This window comes from Vulpes vulpes, chromosome 16 (assembly GCF_048418805.1).
Source record: "Vulpes vulpes isolate BD-2025 chromosome 16, VulVul3, whole genome shotgun sequence".
Lineage (NCBI taxonomy): Eukaryota > Metazoa > Chordata > Mammalia > Carnivora > Canidae > Vulpes > Vulpes vulpes.
The window spans coordinates 70,457,219-70,479,532 of record NC_132795.1 but is presented as its reverse complement, the minus strand read 5'-3'; the positions used below and the strand labels follow the sequence as shown (position 1 = coordinate 70,479,532).

Genomic DNA, 22,314 nt, shown 5'->3' with positions numbered 1-22,314 from the left:
AGGGGAGAGCTCTACGTGTTTGTCTTCAGTACCTGCTGCTTTGGTATAGTGCCCCAAATTCATTAAATTGGTTGGCCTGTTTCTTTACAGGTAAAATATTGAGTAGTTGTTAACGTAATCGGCAGAGAGGAACTGGTCATTTGTGATCATTTAGAAACCAAACCTTCTTTTCCTTAATAGGAGGGTTTTCCCTGTTTGGACTTTCCAGATAATTGGCTCAAAAGCAGTTCCTGGCAAGATGTAGCACTGTCCACGCCTCTGTCCTAAGACTAACTTAGTACCTGACCAGTGAATTGACCAACTGATTATGGCTTGCATGAAAGCAGAGCTGCCCTTCTTGGGTGGGAAGTGCCAGTTCAAAATTCAAGGGCAAGTACTAGGTCTTTCTGTCACAAAGATTTCCTTAAAGAGAAAGCTTAGCAAAAATAATCCCAAAATGTATTTTAAGATAACCCCCAAATAAATATAGCGTTTAAAGGTGTTATTCTGACTAGGGCCACTATTTTTTGCAAAAGCAGAAAATAAATTTTTTAAAATCTGTGTTACATTACACAGCTAAGCCAGGACCCATAGAAGTATTGGCATTTCTCAGCAGTCTTCTTAAACACTTAGTTAGAAATAAAGTGTGCAACATAAAGACATTCAATACTTGTCTTCCATCTCCCAGAGCTATGCGGGAGTGTGGCTTAGAAGAATTGTAATTGTGCTGCTTTTAGCCATTTTCGTCTTGGAAATCGATGCTTCTATTTATTTGCTGATCTGTCCCACTGTGTGCAACAGCAGAATTGGTTATATCCTTACTACTCCCCAGAGTGACTCCTGCGGAGGTGAGAGAAGGGACTTCATTCTGGAGGAAATAACGTTGTTAATAAAACGTTGCCCCCCAAAGAGTTAAACGTGCCAAGAAAAGAACCAAGTGTGGCTTTATTAATTAGTGTGATGAAAAAAATTCCCTGATATGATGAGAGTGTTCAGATGGTGACAAAGAATTCATCTCTGTGTAGGAAACAATTATTGTTTTTAAGCACATTTGGTTCTTTTAGGAGTTTGGGTCCTTTTTCAACTATTTCTGGCTGCCTAATAATGAAAATGATAAAAGTAATGAAAACGTTAAAAAAAAAAAAAAACAATGACCCACATCATGTGATGCATGCCATTATTAAGTTGAATTTATCGTATTTTTTAAACTATCTTAACTCTTGGTAGTCTTTATAGCTGGCTCTTCACCCTGCCACTTGTTTCAAGTCACAAATTAGTGATTTGTTTAGATTAAAATAACACTATATGCATATCTTTTTGATATCATCACCTGTATATGTTCATTTTTTTGAAGTCTTGCTTTTGAACCTTAAGAACCTGAAGAGCTAAAGTCCTTTTACTTAACTGTTATTACTGCTATGTATCTTGTCCTTCACTTGAAAAGTCAGTTTCTCCATTGTGATCGGGACACTGATTGTCCCATGCGGATCCCATGTAAGCAGTGACATCTCTTTCCCAAGAGAGGTCAAATTACAAGGTGTTGAAAATAGCCCAGTGACTCAGTATTCTTGGCTGCTTTACGCCGATGGATTAATTGGCTGCATCGTAGAAGCATCTAATTGAGTTTCACATTTAAATAGTGGAAATGATATTTGATGCATTATTTGCTTACACAAATGTTTCATTAGCATGTTCCTGATTATCATTCTATTTGTAGCAAAGATGGGAGGTCAGGGACTGCCACGTTCATATTCCCCACCTCATCTCAGCCCTGTGAGGCTTTGTTCATAATAGATGCTCAACAAAGAGTGTAGGAAGTGAGCTGAGTTGTCGATGAGAGTTATCCAGAGGTTAGAAATTCGTGAATGCTAATGGAGTACTTAACTATGAGTAACTCAAGTTTAAATCTGATGATGGTGAATAATACCTTACAGCACTAAGTAAGGACTTACTGAATGTGAACACTTATTAACAAGAATTTCTAAATGCAGGCATTAGCTAAGGCACTACTGTTGCTCGCTGAATTCTTGGACATTGGTGACCACTTGGCATTGTAAGCGAAGTCATCTTCTCGGCAAATTGCCTCCAAGATCACTTGAACTTCTATGGATCATAAAACAATGTGCATCTGATGATGCAGAATAGAAAGGAGAGAGCTTAGCTTCTATGCTGGTGTGAAAAAACGTGTATTAAAGAAGGTGAAGATGCCAAAGATTGTGTCTCAAACTTCACAGTGCATGTGATTTCCTGGGGACCTTCCTAAATGCACAGGCTTACTCAGCACATCTGGGTTGGGAGCCAATATTCTGCATTTCTCACAAGCTCCTGATGCTGTGAAATGCCAGCAAAGTTCTGGAATACACTTCATTCCGTTTAGCCTTTGTTTGCTGAGCACCTACTACATGATAGGCCCAGGTAATAGGAAAATAAAGAACATGGATCCTCTCTGCCCTTAAGGAGCGGACAAGATATGGAAGAGAGAGAGAGAGAGAGAGAGACTTTCTAGTCTGAAAATGAGTTCCTTGACCAGAGAAGGGCCCAGGAAAGGAGATTTTCTGGTAGGGCTTCCACATTACTGACCTTGACCTCTAGCTAGTCTCTTTTGAATGGAAAGCTTTGTGATTTTGCAGAATGTAAAATGTGGATATTGAAATCAGACAGACCCGGCGTAGCAACTGGCACCCTGCTCGGCTACTGTGTGACTTGGAGCAACTTTTTTAATCTCTTTGAGCCTCAGCGCCCTGGTCAGAAAAATAGTGGGAATGCTGCTTACCTGGTCAAGGTGGGAGGATTCCCAGTAAAGGACACATGTTAAGCTTAACAAAAGTGATTGTTTTTATTACTGTCGATGGGAAAGAGGGGGCTGGTAGGCAAGAGAAAGAAGAGGTTCCTAAAATATTTTTTCATGTAGCTCACCAAGTAGACACTCGATTTGGCTCACCAACAAACCCAAGGCGCACAGTAGAGAACCAGGCTGGGGCTGGAGGGTGAGCAGCTGCATAAGTTAATCAGATGCAAGACGGAATTATCCAGAGCATGCACATCTCCACCCTTCTCCTGCAGTGCCCTGGCTTCTGTTCAGCCATGGTGATAACCCTTCAAGCGGCATATTTACCTGAGGCTGTTCCTGGTGCTTAGCCTGTAGTTTCCACAGTTCAAAACCAACTGGTATTCGTGCAATCAGTCACTCCTTAAAAATATGGTTCAGAGGGAAGGGCAAGTACTTTCCTCTCTGAGAGGGGCCTTGGTGCATTCCGTGGCAAGGCACTTTTAAGGAAGGATTAAGCCATCAGTGAGTCCTTTCCAGGAGTTACCTGAAATTAGTGCTGGATGTCAGAAATCATCAGGCAGGCGTTTTATACTTGATGCTCTGAGATGATTGTTTCCTCTTGACATCTGGGGAAGGTGGCTATTCCATAGCAGTGGTCTCTATCGCTCTGATCTTCAGAAGGGTCATCTGGGTGACACAAAATACTCCAACATTGCTCTACTTTCATATATATATATGAAATATATATGAAATTCCATTTATTATTTGCAAAGGAGACTTTACTGCTACCATTCCTGCTCCGTGCCTCCCTGCCTAAAATAAACCTTGAAAACCAAGTTGTCAGGGAATGCCAATGGGCGTTTTATGTGCGGGGGAAAGAAAAGTAGAGGAAAGATTGGAGCCAAGGAAGCCCTTGGAGGGGTGGAGGGGTAACAAGGGAGAGAAAAGAGGGCAGCAAGCATCCAGAATAGAGGTCAGAGCAGTGGCAGGGCCAGAGGGTGCGAGGTGGGAGCCAGGGACCCAACTTTGTGGACTGCTGCCTTGTGGAAGGCCATAGAGGATTTTGTTCTTGGGTCTTTGAGGGTTAGCCAGACTTCCAGTAGGCACAAGCCTAAAGGAAGGCAAGTGACAGAGCTGAGAAGCCTCATTCTTCCCTCTTCTGAACCAAAAATGGCACTGCACAATTTCACAAAGGGTATTTGGGCCCCTTGAAAGTCAAACTATGGGAGAACAGGAGAATATATTTTAAACTATTATTTTTCTGTTACAAAAGTATATTTAATTATTGGAAAACATAGAACAAAATGAAGAACATAAAGATTACCTGCAAATCTCAAGGTGTATTTCCTTTTAGTCTTTTTTCTGTGCATTACATATCTGTTTAATGTTAGATCTAAAAAATCTCAAGTGCCTGGCTGGCTGTCAGTTAGGTGTCTGACTTCTGCTCAGGTCATGATCTCAGGGGATCTAGCCCCAAGTCTGACTCCTGCTCAGTGGGGAGTCTGCTCATCCCTCTCCCCCTTCCCAATACCTCTCCTTCCCCACCCCCAAAGCGAATGCTCACTGTCTCTCAAATAAAATATTTTAAAAATATGATCTTGTAAAAAAATATACATGATCTTGTAAATATTCAAATAATCTAGGCTATCTCTAGTAAAAAGATGCCCCTTGCAGCCTGTGCCCTGGTTGTGCCTGGCAGAAACCTGGTTTTGCTCCAGAGTCTACTGGGTTCCCACCTGTCTCGGGGCTAAATCCTGATTGGCCAAAGCTACCATGGCGGGCCAACTGTCCTCACCAGTGATGGCTCAGAGTGAGCATGTGGACTTCGTCCTGACCAATAAAGCATGATGGTGGGCCACTGGGAAGCTTCCCGGGCCCTTCAAATGAGGCAAGGTGGGGGAGGCAGCCTTCTTCTCCTGGTGGTGCAGTACCTGCACGTGGGCAGCGGTCAGCCCCCAGGGCAGGCGAGATTGGGTCCCAGCTGACCTGCCAAAGAATGTAAAGGTGAAGAATTGGCCCCCACAGTGCTCTTGACCTTCTGAATTAGGCAACAAGGAGTCTCTGCTTTGGGGTGTTTGGAAGATCCTGAAACTTTCCTGATCACTTAAAGCAGGTCAAGTTAGGTTTCTGTTAGTTGTAGCCAAAGGCATCCTAATTGACATACCCCATAGCTCTTGATGCTTCTCAGGAGATGAACCATCGGGGAGTAGTCTGCTAGTCATTTTCCCGTGCACTCACATATATACCCATATATGTAGAGTTTTTTTATAAACAGAACTTACTCCATGCATTTTACATGGGACTTTTTTGGGGTGTCATTTCTTACAGCCACTTTATTCTTTTTAAAGGCTACGTAGTCATACACAAATGTACAATTTATTTAACCCATTGTTAAACATTTATTGTGCTGTTTCCACTTCCTTCATATTATAGTCCATGTCTTAACTTCCTTGTTTATATATCTTCAGGTACAGACCAAGTTTTTCTAAGTCAAGCATGAGTAGGAGGAAATTCCTGAGTAAAGGGGCACACCTGTTGGTTGGGTAGATGTCACCAAATGGCGGACTCTGATCGCAGTCTCCATGCCCCTTCCCACCTGCCCACCCATGTCTGAACCAGCACCATACATTACCAGTCTCTTGAATCTCTTTTCTGTGTTTTCACATGCCTGATGTCATACCATTTATACTCTTCCATTCTGGTTGTGTTTGCCTTACTCTAAACATAGGCATTGCCCTGTGTCATTAAACATTCCATGTAAACATAATTTTAATGGCTACATGATAGTTCATGATCATTCCTGGAGTGTGGTTTGTGAGGACACAAGAGAGAATAATTGAAGTTGAGGCTCTCTGTGAAAACTGGGTAGACATCATCAACCTTGCAGTCATCTTGAAAGAGTCCTGAAAATGGTATTAGGAGACATACCCCTTCAGTGATCTATTTTCAGGAAAACTCTGAGGACATGGCCTTCCAAACCCTCTCATCCAGTCAGATGGCAGGCTGCCCCAAGCATTTCTAAGAAGCTTTACTCTTTCTGGGATCTGTAGGGTTTATACCTTGACAGACATTCAGTCTCTGAATACACAGGAATCACTTAAATATTTTGTGAGAGGTACCAGGATAGCTCAGTCAGTTAAGCGCCCGACTCTTAGTTTCAGCTCAGGTTGTGATTTCAGGGTCATGAGATCAAGCCCCGCATCAGGCTCCACACTTAGCACAGAATCTGCTTGAGATTCTCTCTCCCTCTTCCTCTGTCTATGCCCCTCTTGCTCATGCTCTCTCTTTCTAAAATAAACAAATCTTTAAAAAAAACAAATATTTTTTTCATTGCCTGACATATAGCTGAAATGTAAGTTTGTTGTAGTCTTTCTAATTTTCCAGGCCTGCCAGAGAAGACAGGAAAGCAAATGGGATACGTGAAACTCATAAAAGATCTTCATCACATTTTTTTTTCTCCTTAATTCAGAGAAGAAAATCTAACGTCTCTAAGAAGTTCTCCGGGAATGGGATAATTCCATTTCCAGTCTGGGGCCTGATCATTAGTCCTCTCTGTGGGCCTGTAGTCCTTTTGGGGTAGTTTCACTAATAGCCCATCGCAGTGAGATTCAGATCTGTTGTCAGTGGATAGAAAAGTCCAGTATTTTTTTTGATTTCAGAGTGATATAGCTTCACTTTTCCCCTGTTCTGTTGTGCAAAGTTAAGAGCTCTTTAGAAATAGCACGATAGGTATACATATGGCAGTGTGATGCTCAGCCTGCCTGTTGACAGCCGTGGGGGGTGGCTGGAGAAGTGTTTCTGAGGAGGTGGGTGGAGGACAGGGAGGAGCCCATCCAAATTGCGCCTTTGCCACATCAACACTTTCCTTTGTGCCGTCTATGAAAGACGCAGCCTGCAGTGCAGTTGTTGCCAAAGATGCCTGTTTTCTGAAGATCATGACCTAATGAAACTGAGAATTGTAAAACCCCGTTTTGGTGTGTGCTGGGGCCTGGAGTGGGGGCAGGCGTGTCATATGGAACGTTACTGAGAACGGGACCACCTCAAGATCCAGAACAGAGATCACTGCTGAGCTCACCAAGGCTTTCGTGGTCAGGGAGGATTTGATTTTTCTGGCTTCTCCTCCCTTCCCCTTCACAGCGATTGTCGGAGGGAGAGATGCCTGCACAGCAGATTTGCATGGCAGTTTTGAAGAGGTTTTATGATCTCTCAAGTTAGAGAACTTGTTTCTATTTCCAATCCTGTGTAGCCCTTGGCTGATGATCATCTCTTGGATTTATGGCTCAGGACAAACGGGTTTCATTTGAGGTAAGAAAGCTGCTTGTTTGGGAGCTGCTTCTGGGACTTTCCCACACGCTTACACTCTCGGCCTCTGACTCGCAGCTCCCTATCCTGAGTGGCCAGGTGGCTGCAGTCCACCTGGTCCTGGGATGACAGGAGCACTTGTCACACTTGTCGCAGAAGTGCTTCTGGAATTGATGGCTCACTCCCACACATGAGGTCTACCAACCAGAGGAGCTGGAGCTCGGTGTCTGCGGGTGGCAGGGAGAGACACAGCTCATAAAAAACCCTCCACCCGTAGACTTTTCTTCTTTACTTTCATCGCCACCACTTTTGGAGAGGTGTCTGGGGAAGCACAGAACCCCTTGATTTAGAGTTCTACGGGGCCTTGATGAACACAGCCCTCTCCCTTACTTTATACATCCCATTCTTCCACCTTCTTTGCTGTCATTAACCACCACCCCTGCCAAGCGAGCCGACTCTTAGCTCCTGGCACCCTGCGTCCCCCACTTGATCTCGAGTGAGCCATGGGGTATGCCTTGACAGGGCCCCAGCTGCCACTCTGTGTCGGTCCGGTCTTGGACATGGACACCAGAATCTCTGCCCTTGTTCACGTGTGTGTGTCACTCTCACAGCGAAGCCCAGGCTCAGGCTGTGTCCGTGAGCGCCCCTGTATCCCTGGCACCCCGGGGGGGCAGGTGCATAAGTGTGCAAAACCTGCTGTGGAAGGGATGATGCAGGAACCTGTACCTGCTCCCTGCTGCCACACAACAGATGTGACCCCCTCAACAGTGTCTAAGGAAACATGACAGCGCCCAGCTCCCTCCTCAGGGCCTCAGAGCAACGTGTGTCTGCCTCCCCACCTGAGGACTGCTCCTCAGTGATCTTGGCCTCCGAGTTCTTTAGAAACCTGCTCCAGACACTCACCTGGGAGGTTTCCTGGCACTTGCTCCTCCTCAGCCAGGGCCTGCTGTGGTGGCCACACAACTCTGGGGGTGCCATTCATTCCCCCCCCAATCCATGTGCTGTGAAAGCAGCCAAGCTCGGCAGCCAGGTGCCTGGCTCTACTTTGTGCCACATGCGTTTGGATTCAGGCTGTTTGGTGTATGTGGAGTTATGCAGCAGGGAGAGTCACAGACTCTTCCAACTGTCCGGTGGGTTTCTTCTCTCTTTTATCTCCCGGGGACCGGGCGAGTGGCATTCTCTAAGCACACAATGGGACTGTTGTAGCTAACCCGCTCCGGAGACCTGCGGTGGCCCCTTACTGGCAAAGACCCGGGAAATAGTGGGGGTGCCTAACGAAAGAGAGAACATGCTTAAATTTTTAAAAGAAGAACGGTTCCTTTTGTGTTCCCAGTTTCTGTGAAGTTGTGCTGTGTTTGCAGGAGTTAGCTGCTCCGCACGGGCAGCCGTTTAACCCCCTGCACAAGATCTCCTGTTTCTGCCTTGCCGTGTGTCTAAGTATGTTGCTCTGTTAGGCCGCGGAGTCTCATTTCTCGGTTTGTGCTGCTGGGGCTGGTATCATTAGGATGAACTTACTTGGGGCTATGTTTGTGTTTTCTAGCAGCTTGGGTTTGGCGGCTCTTGTGTATATTGGAGCCTGTTTATATGAGATAGCTGTAAAAACACTCAGCCGCTTCCTCCGGTAGGGCAGCGTTGACCTATGACCTGACTTTAAATCATAGTATGTGATGTGCCAACAAGCATTTTAAATGGTTTGATGAAGACAGCTTGTGGCCTGTAGCAGGAAGCCCTGGCACCCTGACATGGTCGCCATGGCCAAGTGACCTTGGCAAGTCACAGACACCCCAAAACTGAGTCTCTTCAACCATAAAAGAGAGGTATTAATACTAAGCAGTGAAAATTGAGAGGAAAGACTGTCCCTTACAATGAAAAGTACTGCCACTATTTTTATCACTCACTGCTGGGACTAGCTCATCCTCAGACTCCCCACACAGCCACCATTTCCACCAGTAAATGCCAGCCTCAAGGTGATTTCTTTTTGAATGAAGTACCCGCTTTTTTTCTGACAAAGCGCATGCTAGCAATTAAAGACACAATATATCCCAGCATTCTCTTGAAAGCTAACATCATGGGAAAAAGTGAAATACTCAAGCTATAGAAGCCAAACCCTTACAATGTCTTGGCTGATGCTTGGGGTTGCACACTTTGCTTTCAAAAGCTTTTGCCATTTACGGGAACAAAGTAGCCTGATAACCTTTTGTGTCTGAAAATTCAATCTAAATCTAATAGACTCTGGTTATTCCCATGGATTCTGAAATTTTATGGGATGTATGGGGCGTCTCACTGTGATAAGTGTGACATGTGCTATTTCTTACGACCTCTCATTTTTTCTAAAGAGGGTTGGCCTACGGAATTAGGGCTCAGCTCTGACCACCCTGGAAGGATCCTGTCACTTTGCTCCTACATCACAGTCCCCTAAGGAGCAAGAAACACCTGACTTTCAGTGGAAATAGGAGTTTATTCTTTGAATTGCACATACACACACACACACACACACATACCCTGATTCTGGTTAATAAGTTGCTTTTGCGATAGAAGGAAAGGACATGCAATGGACTGTATATTTGTGTCCTCTTAAAAATCATATGTTGAAACCCTAATCCCAATGTGATGGTATTAGGAGTTTGGGCCTTTGGGAGGTGATTAGGTCATGAGGGTGGAGTCCTCATGAATGGGAGTCGTGTCCTTACAGGAAGAGGTTGGAGAGCTAGCTAGCCCTGTCTCTGCCGTGTGAGGACACAAGAGGAGGCCCCCATCTGCAACCAGGAGGAAGATCCTCACCAGGACAGTGCTGGCACCCTGTTCTTGGACTTCCAGCCTCCAGAACCGGGGGAAATAAATGTGTTGTTGAAGCCACTCGGTCTGTGGTAATTTGTTACAGTAGCCAGAACAGACAAAGATGGGACCTCAGTGATCACCCGGGACGGCATGGCTCATGTTTTCCAAATGAAAATGAGAGGTTCTGAGAGCCAAGGGGCCTCTCCCCGCTCCCAGAACCCGCAGGTCCTGCAGCCAGGCAGGACTGGGGCCCATTCCCGAAGGTTCAGGGCTTTTCTTTCTCTACTGAGACCTGAGCATGTTGCCTCTCAGACTGCAATCCAGCCACTCTGCAAGAATGAGGCTCCCCCTGGCCTCAGCCAGTGCACTCACCACCCAGAAATCCTGGGAGGGAACACTGTGGTCCAAACGGCCAGCTACCCCCACGCACACGCCATTGTCTTATCTTGCTGCGTGTGCTGCTCAGCTGCTCTTGGACATGAGCACAATAAGATAAGGAAGCCAGCGCCCAGGGGCAGCCAGGAACAGGGAGAAACAAGCACAAGGCTGGACACAGACTGTCCACTTTCACTTCTGGAACCCACTCACTCTTGTAGGCACTGACACCCGACTTTCAGATAAACAGAATGAAAGCACAGAACTCACTCGTGTGTGATGAAGAATGAAATGCCTGCGTATTTGAACAGCTTCTGTGGGGCTTCTCATGCGTGGGGGCAGAGGCCACAGTGGGACTTCCCCACACATCTGTTGTCCTCTAGCTTTGTCACTGCCATCACTCCTTGGCCATCCCGTTGTCATTTTTCCATAATAAATTAGGGCACAGGAAACATCTTTAGGTCTAGGGGTCAAGGAGGGGCTGCACTCACCTGGCACTGTCAGGCACCTTAGCTCATTTGATTCGACAGCAACCTCCGGAGGGAGCATTTTGGTTCCCATTTTACGTACAAGATACCAAGGCTCAGAGACGTTAAGGGACATGCATGGGGACACTCCGAGCAAGAACTTGATGAATGTAGCCCTTTAAAGAAGGACCAAAAATAGAACAGCTAGTTTTTGTTTACTTTTTCTGAAACGCCGCTTCCAAGAAGATAGGATGTGTATAAAGCAGAGTGAGCATCTGAACATGACTTCTGTAGCTTCTGCGCCGTCTCGAGCCGGGGTTACTGTGCGGGGCCTGGGTTCGTGCTGGGGTGAGAAAGCGGCCCCGATTTGGTGTCTGTTTTTAACGCAGCCCTCAGGAGGAGGAGGCTGCGTGTCAAAGGCCGCAAGAGAGGCAAGCTGGCAGGAAAATCATTTTTAGGGCAAAATCATTATTCTGTTCCTTGCCGTCTTTTAGTAGCTAACCTGCTTTTCAAAATTATTTCTTTAGCTGTAATAAGGACTGTTAAATCAGGACACTCCTTACGTCTCTCCTCATTTTCTCTATAGTCAGATATATCTTTCTTCAGCTGAGAGCACCAGAGAAGTCAGCGAGGGGGGGTGCGGGGGTGGGGGAGGTGGGCGCCATGTAGCACCACACTTGTGAAATATCGGTTCACCTGAGTGTCGTCAGCCCCTGAGACCTACAAAACCAGCAGCTGACTAGTTTCTGGAGAAGCCTCCCAGAAGTCAGCCGGGTTCACCTGAAGTGTGTTGTCCCACCTCCTTCCCCTCCACACACAAGTGCAAACGTCAGCACTCAGTATACATCAAGGAAAACACGTGCAGGCAAGGTCTTGAAGAGTTTTGAATCACGGGGTTTGACTCCTGGGGAGGTGTGTGCCAAGTGGCCCCCCTCCCTCCACCAGCTTGGGACCTCTGTGGGCCGAGCTGCTGGGCTGTCTTGGGGGTGAAGCCTCGAGGGGCCCTGTTAGATCACTTGTGTCTTTGTCCCGCTGCTCCCACCTCTGATGGAAACAGAAGCAGAACCCCAAATGAACATCAGCAAGACGATGTGATCTGCCCGGTGGCTGGCAGACACAGGCACACACACACACACACACACACACACACACGAAATCAGATTTGTTCTAGCACATGGCTCAGGTTGGTACCACACCCACACCAAAGAGGTAGGATTAGCCATCCAGCACCTTCTCAGAATGAGTGTTACACTGACCCAATACATCTTTTTTTTTTTTTTTCTGTAGAATCCTTGAATAATGCCTCTCTTAATTATTCTGGGCTGCATATTGTTTCAAAGAGTTCTAAACATGAACTGATTTCAGGACAGTTTTCCAGCTATGGCGACTTATATTTGTGCCTTGGACGACGATGATGAGGGATGATGGGGTTGGGATTGCTCGTTTTTTTGTGGCCGACCATGAATTTCTATGGGCAGGAATTAACTATGATTCAAGGGGCACTTGAATTCTGATTATGCAGATAGGCTGTCCCGGGTTAATTCCCGTCTTGTTCCGGTCCACACACCGCAGAATGAGCATGTTTTCCTGGTTCTTCAGGCTTGCATTTTGCTCCTAGCATGAAAGCGTGCCCCCAGGCTACAGGAGTAGTGCCAGGGTTTGGGAGGAATGGTACTGCCCAACTTTCTCAGATGGGGAGAAGTGTGGTTGGAAATATGGAAGAACTTTGGAAAGAATATGAGGGGAGGTCTATAAATCATGAAATGTGGTGCTCCTCTTAGTTCTGGGGCAGATTTTTCAGGAGCCAGAATTAAAACCAACAGTTCCTTTGAGGACCTTAGTGCAGTTTGATTGGTGGTGCCATTTGTATTGCTAATTCTAATAAATTATGATGCTCGCAGATACCAGAGTCATTCAGCTAGTCCCTATCCTTCCAGAACTTATTACTGTTCAGGGCAAACCTCATATCCCAAGATTTTTTCTAATCAACATAGAAGCCTGAATTAACTTGAATTCAGGCAGAGTAGATCATTGATTCTGATAGCTTGGGCCCATAGTGGATCTATTTTATATTCTGTCTAAAAGGCTGTCAAATGCCATATTTTACCAAAGTCCTGTTCTTTTTATTATACCTAACTACGGATTGCCATTCTTAAGATAAAAAATTTACATTTTCCTTTTGCAGTTTCCTCTTTTGATAACTATCAAGAAACTTCTGGGGAATATTTGGGGTTAGCTTCCAATCTGATTAAAGACAGATCCTCAGCTTTGATTCTTAGGCCGAGTCTCCCCAGGATGTGTCCCCCGGAGGAGAGTCAATGCTGTGGAGCTGGAAGAGAGCTCAGAGGTCAGGCCACCAGAGCCATCATTTCACAGAAGAGGAAACTGAGGCTTGCTGGAGGCAGAGCTGGGCACAGAAACATGTCTTCAGCCTCCCGGCACGAGGTCATCATACACCCTTCCCCATGCCTCCCCTTACCTGTCTTTTGATGTAGGTGCTGATCATTTTACAAACAGGAGCAGGACTGTAGTTGTGAATTAAAGGACAAACACTGTGTATTTCAAGTCCCCAGATGGCCACCATTGGCTTAGCTTATTTTTATGATTCCCATAAGGTGGAACAATAAACATTGAAAATTTGCTTTTCCTGATCATATGCACTGATTTCACTTCTTTTCCTTGAAGATGAATTTGCATAGTCAGTGGGTTGAGATGGAGAGACCAGTGGCACCAGGACCGAGGGACCCCTGGTCTAGCCCCTTTCAGCCATGACAAAGTACCTGACCTCTCTGCGTCCCCTAGGAAATTGAGAATACAAGACCCGCCTTCCAAAAGGCATTTGTGTTATGATCAAATGAGATAATTGAGGGTGAACATATTCTGAAAACTATTAGTGCCTATAAGAAGTGCAAGGGGACAAGTGACAAATGACAGTCTGATTCCATTGTAGTTTTAAAAATGGATAAATGAAAGGACTGATCTGTCAAATCGGGGGCCTGGAGTTCGGCTCCTGCTCTACTCCTTCCCAACTGTGGAGCTTAGGAAAGTTGCTGAAACCTGGGGCTTCCCCATCCTCCGCTGTCAGCCAGGGGTCTGGTCATGCCTGCTTCGTGCTGCTGCCCTGAGAATTCACCAACAGTGCACGCAAAGCCCCTAAGATTGTGCCTGATACTCGGTAAGCAAGCAGGGTCTGTTCCTTATCATGGTTAGGTTTTCTTCCATGAACGTTTATATTCCTGCCAATTATACCCAACCAAGAAAATTGTGGAGAAAGTGTTAAAAGTTAAGAGAAGGAAAGCAAATACATCCCTGGGTGGCTGGGATGGTGCTGTGGGGCTGCGTAGGGGGATGGCCAGCACCAGTGACCAGCTGCTACGTCCATTGATTGAAGGTTAGAACGTTCCATAGCCAGACTGATCCTGCAGAAACACAGACACACACACATACACACAGTTAAGCCCCAGATGCCAGGGAGACTGGAGTGCCCTCTGCTTAGGTCTGTACTGTACAAAGGGAGAAAGCCTAGGCCTTGGACACCTGTCTAAGTTGTAAAAACCCAGACACATGGGACTCTCTGACTCTTGGAGCAATTTTACGTTCAAAAAGATCAAGGTTAGAAGCCAGGGTCCTTTCCATCCCATCTCCAAGGAGCAAAAGTCGCTCTTCCTCCTTTCTGGATGAAGAGAGAGAGATACAGCTACTCCTGTCCTGTGCATAAGCAGAGAAAATCCTTTGTTTTCCATCCCTCATCTTCGAGGTGTAGGCAGCACTCATGTAGAAAGTCCCCATAGGCTCTCATCACCTTGCCCCAGGTCTGGGTGTGGGGGCCAATGGGGCAGCGTCACTGGCTGTTGGTCTGGTGTGAGTGCCAGTAACAGAGCTGCCTCGTGTTTTTGCAGCATTCACATGCGTAAAGTACATAACCGTGCAAGCAGGCAACATCCAGACCCTGCATGGTTTGACAAACTGGCCATGTAGCTGAGCACATCATGGTGCCCAGAGAAACCCATGTCCCATCTCTGTGACAGGGAACAAGGGAGCAAGGTTGACGACACAGCCCATGAGGGACATTGGCAGGACCAGGAAGCTCCAGGCAGCCTTATCCAGTGCTCCTTCTTTTAGCAAAGACCCCCCAAACATGAATAAACAGCTAATTTTTACAAATTGTAGCTGGAAAAAAAACAAACAAACAAATTGTAGCTGGATCCTTTTACAGAAGCGTACACTCCTAATGAAAGGACTCTGTCCCAAGCTGTTCCTGAAAGAAATGGAGAATGTTGGCGTCTCCTGGCATTTCCGCTTCTGATCAGCCTCATCTGAGAATTTAATCCATTTTCTGATCAAAGTCCAAAGTCTCTGTTTTGCTTGAGCTTTAATCATTGGCTGTAAAGACTCCCTGCTATTGCACACACATATTAAAATCAGGTTACAGCCAAACAGTGATTTGGTTCTGAGGGCTGGGGGGTTGGGTAAGGAATACACATCTGAATCGGCAATGGGTACTCCCAGGTCTCAGGTAAAAGTTAACAATGTTTTCAGCATATTGGGAATATTTTATCCTATATGCTGAATTTTCTGTAGGCTGAATGCTATATGTGAATTGTTGAAATGGCCCTGACCTGTGTTTTCTGTTATTTTTTTTTAACACTTAAGCAAAAGAAGAAAAATAATTTAAATTCAGATGCTTTCCAAACTCCAGTATGAACTTTCACTTCTTTTTGATTAAAAAAAAAAAAGTTTCCATTTCCTTTAAGGAAGTAGATGATATTTGTGAGGCTGACTGAAGGATCTATCTCTTTATAAGGGAAGTCAGTGAGGTTTTGAAAAGGACTTATGTATGAAGGAAGCCTGCTCAGGACTTCACCTGTAAGTGAATTGTTCAGAGGGATTAAAAGATGAGAAGATGCTGGGTGACATCCCATACTAGAACTAAGGAATTCCAGGCCCTGTGTGCCCCCTGTGCCCCCCACACCCCCAGGTGCCGGATGCCACTGAGGGCCGGATGCCAGGGGAGGGAGCTGGTGCTTAGAGGGGCCGCAAGGCCTTTTGCCTGGGATGTTTGGGACTCAGGAGCTCAGAGCAGCCACCATTTGGATGATTCTCCTTAACCATGTATTTCATACTCAGAGCACCAATTTTCAGAAAATGAGAAGGATACATAAACATAAGGATACATACATAAGGATACATAAACTCTACCGAAAAGTTCACGTTTCTTTTCTCCCAGCCACGCAGAGGAGCCTGTGATTATGAAGTGATTTCCACATAATTCCCCTTTGGCTCTACAAGTGTAGAAGGTGTAGGGTATAAGGCTGACATGCATGGGCTGAGGGTGCCTTTTGAAACAATCCTTAATAACATATTGCCTCTCCATTGAGCTGTTAGATTGATGAGTATAGGGGAACTTTCGGCTGTTCCAGATCCAGATCAGTGAGTATTCACTATTGATGCTGTCCAGGCAAGTCATGTATGCTAATTGAAAGTAAGAAGAATGCTTTGTAATTGTAAATGCACAATGTAATTGTGCACATTGGTCTTGTGTAGGTCTACCTTTTCCCAGAGCAGTGGTTGATTCTTTCAACAAAGATAATTTTCTAAAGATTTTATTTATTTATTCGAGAGAGAGAGAGAGAGAGAGAGCAGAGACACAGGCAGAGGGAGAAGCAGGCTCCATGCAGGAAGCCTGATGTGGGACTCAATCCCGGGACCCCAGAATCATGCCCTGGGCCAAAGGCAGATGCTCAACCACTGGGCCACCCAGGTGTCCCCAAAGGTAATTTTCTTCAGACCACTCTAGCTCAGGAAGGAGATAGAGGCAAGGATGAGGAAGGCATGAGCAACACAGGACTGTGGAAATAAATGAAGGCCAGCCAGAAGAGAACCAGTAAAGGCTATTTATGCAGAGCTGACTGTAACGAGGGAGTCGGCCATCATCTCTTGCGTTTTGGTGGAGGCTCAGAGGCAAGCAGAGGAGAGGTGAAGCTGTACAGTGGAAGGGGGGAGGCCCCCAGTGTGCCCTAATTGGAGACTGTCAGCATGGGGAAGTTGGAGGTGAGCTCAAGAATGAGGAGCATCTGTGATCGGTTAAGGGCATATGCTCAGCTTTCTCTAGTAGTTCCTAAGTTAGTAGTGGGGGGGTGTTGGAAATTCGGGACGTTATCCATTTTTACTCAAGTTCTGGCCATTTGGGGCTGATTGTTACCAAGGTTGTTGGTTGGCATTTTGGATTCTTGCCAGTGGTGGTGGCCTGACGTCCTGCAGGCATGAGATAGCAGGCTGGCTTCCTGGGCTGGTTACTGTAGATAGCACTTGGCTTCCCGGCCAGGTTGCAGTCAGAGTTCTGTTTCTGCATATTCTCTGGCCACTGCTTGTTTGTACATTTAGTGTCTCAGTACCAACATAGCGCTGGCCGAGAATAAACAACAGACTCAGCACCTGTCAGCCTGGGAGCTACTCAGGCTGTGTTGCTCCCCATCAGGTGGCGGGCATTGAGAGTGCTCCGGTGGTCGCTGGCAGGGCCCACCCTGCCACCGTCCGTTTTCAGCTGCGCACTTGGTCATGAGGCGCACAGGCACTGCAGCATTTGGGTGCAGAGAGCTCCTGATGCCTTCCTCCAACTTGGCACATTAGCACTTGTTCACATTAGTGAACTCCTGGTCTGAGGGGCATACTGTTTTATTGGGCAGGGAAGCCCATCCTGGGTTTTAGTCCCATTTTTGGTAGTGACTGGCTGTCTTCATCGCCCAAGGGCTTCCTGACAGTGGAAGGTTCTCATCCGTCTCATGTCGCCCCTGCTCCCTGCCTTGACATGGCAGAGGGTTTCCTGGCCAGGAATGGAAGATTTCCCAATTGCTCTGAAATTTCTGTGGTAATGTCCTTCTTCAGTCATTTTCTTGACACCCACCGGAAGTTTGATGTCACAGCCTCCCTGCCCCGGGCACTGTGTCTGGCATGAGGCAGTGTTTGTGGCAGCCTGGTGCCCATCACTGTGGTCCTGGCAGCCCCCTGGGGGTTCTTCTGAAGGTGGTCCCCACCCCCGCCATGCCCTAGTTTATTATTTATGTGTCTATTGTGCGTTTAACATCATTGATAGTCAGAGGAGACACTGGAATCTTTTATTTTTCTAGAATTCAAGAAAAAAGTTTTCAGAGTTTAAACATTAAGTTTTACACAAAACGTGTCTAAAGTATCTAAGTTTATAAATAAACTCTAAAAATATTATGTAGGGTTTTGAAAGACATCTGCAAGTTTTGAAGAGGGGATGGTTTTAAACAGGCATTTCTTCTCTTGCCTTTGTGTGTGTTTGCACTTTTAAATTAAATGACATCCTCTGAGTGTAGGAGTTAAGTCAAAGCTGTCAAGATTTTTTTTCCATCCTAATAACAACCCTTGTGCCATTGACTACCAAGAATAACAATGAGCCTTTTTTTAAGCTAAAAAAGAGTATTTATTTTCGTCACTGAAAGAACAATTATTCGTGTCCTTAAGTTTTTTAAGGTATTTTTATGAATTCTAAGAATAAGCCAGTTTGAAGTTCAACCACACAAAATAAAAATGCCTCATTACTGAGCTTTCCACCTGAAGTATTTAGGTTGGTGGGTCTTGGCCTTTCAATAATAACAGATAATATTTAGTGATGACTTTTGTGTGTCTTATGCTGTTGGAAATGCAATAACTATATTAACCCATTTACTTGTCACATTATCCTCACTTTATAGCTTGCACACTGAGGCCTAAAAAGTTTTAACCCCTTGCTCAAGGCCGCACAGCCATGATTTGGACCTGGATCATCAGATAGCCACCTTTGGCCTATATTGACTCTAGAAGGTTCCACTTGCATACTGGTTGAGGCATTCAGTTTCTCTCTTATTTCCTCCTAAAACAAATGCTTGGAAAGAATGAGAAACATTTACTATATGTTTTTATCTCAGAACCCTTCAGGCTTCTGGAGTATAACATACAATGATGATCATAAGGCTCTTCCCCAGACTGTGGCCTAAGCTGTTGCGGATAAGGCCAGCCACTGCTGCTGATCTGCTCTGCATAGTGCTAACTCGAGAAAAGACAAGAGGAAAAATAGGAGGAGGATGGTGGTAAAAGTAATTTATGATTATCTTCTGATCTTGTTTTTGTTTTTTTTTTAATCTTTTGGTTAAATCTGTTTTTAGCAGACTTACTTTTTTTTTTATTGCAGTAAAATATTTAACACCGCTGAGCTGTCCACTTAAAGATGGTTAAAATGGTCAGGTTTATGTTATATGAATTTTACCGATCAATTGATAGGAAGAAAAAAAATTTATTTATTTATTTATTTATTTATTTATTTATTTTTAAGATTTTATTTGTTTATTCATAGAGACACAGAGAGAAAGAGAGAGAGGTAGAGACAGAGACAGAGAGAGAAGCAGGCTCCATGCAGGGAGCCCAACATGGGACTCGATCCCGGGTCTCCAGGATCACACCCCGGGCTGCAGGCAGCGCTAAACTGCTGCACCACCAAGGCTGCCCGAAAAAAATTTTTAAATCCAAGGAGCTGATGGGCAACTCCACAGCAAGGCATGAGGCCCATAGGATGCGCGGGTCTCGTTGGCAGGAACAGAGTGAGACTTTCCCTAAAGTGTTCACATTCTGCATTGATCTCACAAGGAATCAGAAGGCCTCAGCAGGATATGAAGACCTTCAGAAAGAAGCCAAGAATAGTGTGGAAGTGCCTCCTTTTGGTGCAAGTAGTGGCTGATTTCGTGACTTCAAGGACCACTTTGGTTCCTGCTGTGTTTGGGGAGTGACAACTGTAGATGAAAACGCTGTGAGGATAGGCCCTCCTGTGCTGGAGAGGAGAAAACATAGGATTGATGAAGAAGGGGGTCCCTGATGCATATTTTTAAGTTTGATGGCTCTAGTCTCTTTTAGAAGTGAGTGTCCTCAAGGACTTCTCTCTGCAAGGAGGAAGCACAAGCCCAGAGAAAAAGTTGCACAGCACTGAGAGCTGAGATGCATGACTAGGCCCAGGAAGATTTAGCCGGGTTCATGTTTTTAGGAGGATTATCATGGATTTTGCAAGAATCCTGGTGACAAAGTCCTGTGGGTTCTTGGATCCCAATTTTTTTTTCCCACAAGCCCTTTTTTTTAGGGCTGTAGTTTTTAAGGATATTCTAATGTTCTAGAAGAAATACCTGCATCAAGGGGTGCCTGAGTGGCTCATTTGATTAAGCATCTGCCTTCAGCTCAGGTCATGATTCCAAGGTCCTGGGATGGAGTCCTGCATCGGGCTCCCTGCTCAGTGGGAAGTCTGCTTCTCCCTCTCCTTTTGCCTGCAGCCCCTCCTGCTGCTGTGCATGCTCTAGTTTTCTCTCCCTCTCTTTCTCTCTCTCTCTCTCTCTCTCACTCACATAAATAAATAAAATATTTATAAAGAAGAAGAAGAAGAAGAAGAAGAAGAAGAAGAAGAAGAAGAAGAAGAAGAAAGAAATGCCTGCATCATGCTTAGGAGGTAATGCTCTGAAGAGTTCTTATAGCAACAGGGACGGGTCAATATCTGGATCAGAACTTGAGTTTTTGCCACTCTGGGCTCCAAGGGAACTCAAAACGGATTTAAAGAAGGAAGAGATGGACAGTCAAAAGGGAATTCGCAGAACCTCAAAAGCCCTGCACAATTTGGCATAGAGCTCAGCCAGACCACCATAACGTGGTCACCTCTGTGTCTAAAGCCTAGACTCTTTCTCAGAACCATCCTATTGAATGACAGGAAGAGACACATGTCATCACAGGTGGAAAAGTGATGCTTCTGCTTCCATGTGTGGGTGTTTAAGAGGTTACCTGCATGATCAGAAACTACGGAGCTGGAGATACCTAAAGAGGACATTTCTCTCTAGTCAGAATACACAGATCTAGAGCTGGAAATTATTTTAGATTTGACATTTACGTTGTCAAGAAACTTTCCCATATGTCCAACAAGACTTTCCGTTTAACTTCAGACTGGTAAAAATAGTTCTATTTGAGGGAAAAGCTCCTGTTGTTACTGTCTGTCCCGAACTGCCCTGACACTTGTTCTCTGCCTTGAGCTGCTTTGCCATGAGTCCCCAACCCCCTGGCATGGGGTCCAGCCCGTGTATGGCCAAGACACGTAAGTACACAGGGCCCACTGTGGCGTGTCACCTGACAGCGTTGTCTGCATTGCAGTCTCAGGAGCATGGGATTCTTGTATGTTTGAATCTAAGTGTAACCTGAGTTGAGAGACTCAGTGGAGAGAGGAAGGTAGTCTGTTTCCTTCTCCAAGTACTGTTCCTTGAGCAAGATGCACTTTTTCCAAACAATTCTAGAAGCATTTATTTTAGCCAATGTGGCAGCTCAGCTTAAGGCCAGCTCTCCTTCCTCTGGTTTAGATGGTAGTTGGGTATGGGAATGAAAGTGGTTAGGAGACCCTAAATAAACTAACACTTCCTTGCTTAATTATGACCACTTATCAATCCTGGAAAGGAAAGGATGGTGGCCAAGGGGAAAGGAGAAGGAACACAGTTGCCAGTGGAGACCAGGTAAGAATCCCAGCTCTGTTGCCCATTAGCTATAGGAATTTGGGCACCTGGTTTCATGACTCTTAGTTTCAGTTTGTTTCCTCACAGGGGATTGAAATTAAAATTGTTGAATTCTTTTTTTAAAAGACTTTATTTATTTATTTGAGAGAGAGCATGAGCAGGGGGGCAGAGGCAGAGGGAGAAGTAGACTTCCCACTGATCAGGGAGCCCAATGCAGGGCTCGATCCCAGGACCCTGGGATCATGACTTGGGCCAAAGGCAGACATTTAACCAACTGAGCCACCCAAATGCCCCTAAAATTGTTGAATCTTTAACTTTGCTGTAAAGCCACATTGTGGAAGTCTTCAGGTAGCAGAAGTTTTCTCAAAGCTAAAGTTGGTGACAGAGATTTTGAAAAGCTGGAGAGAGGTAGGAGGGAAGGAGAAGAGAGAACATGGCATAGATCTGCCCCCAAGGCCCCACTATCTGTAAGAATTTGATGTAAGCTAAAAGAGGCCCCAAAAGTTGCTGACAGAGGGAGACATTACACTGTAGTGTTGGGGAAGAGTTGTAGTGTATAGTGTAGTTAGCCATTTTGAAAAACAAAATCTAAAATTTTACATTTCACTTGATCCTAGAAAGCCAGCTCAAATTCCAGATAGATTTAACAGTGATTTCTTTTAAAGTAGAAAATAGAGAAAGAAACATTTGTGAAACTTTACTCTTAAGAATTTTCTGTAGAAGAACAAAAGTTGCAAAAGAAAACACTGACAGATTTGACGTAAACTTCTGTGCTTCATAAAAAGGCCATCAAAATGTAAAGACTCTCCACCTGGAGAGGATATTTGCTGAAAAGAATGAAATCTTCAATGTAAGGAGAACTCTAGAAATGGTCTTTATAACTAAGGCTCTAATCCAGAATTTCTCCAATTCTGGCCCAAGAATCACTTGCATCAGAATTAGTTAAAAAGGTAGATCCCCATCCTTCACTGAACATTTCCACCAATTCTTCAGCACACTGATGGCTGGGATCCATTGACCCACTCTGGCAGAGAGCATTCCTTCCTGTAAAGGTGCAAAAGAGAAATGACATACAGTTAGCAGGAAAAATGATTGGTCTCCTGAGAAGTTG

At 45.2% G+C, this 22,314-nt stretch overlaps 1 protein-coding gene across 8 annotated transcripts in view; it reads left to right on the top strand.

The window, feature by feature from the left end:
* The window catches only part of NPAS2 (neuronal PAS domain protein 2), a 174,111-nt gene that overhangs the window by 16,573 nt on the left and 135,224 nt on the right, over positions 1-22,314 (top strand). Inside the window, exon 1 of one of the 8 annotated variants that reach the window (XM_072742971.1) lies at positions 6,614-7,054. The exons of 6 other annotated variants lie outside the window; for them this stretch is intronic. The gene's annotated coding sequence lies outside the window, so the exon portion shown is untranslated. Of the gene's footprint in view, positions 1-6,613; positions 7,055-22,314 lie in introns of those variants that run through there. One more of the 8 variants, XR_011998035.1, reaches the window with a different exon arrangement.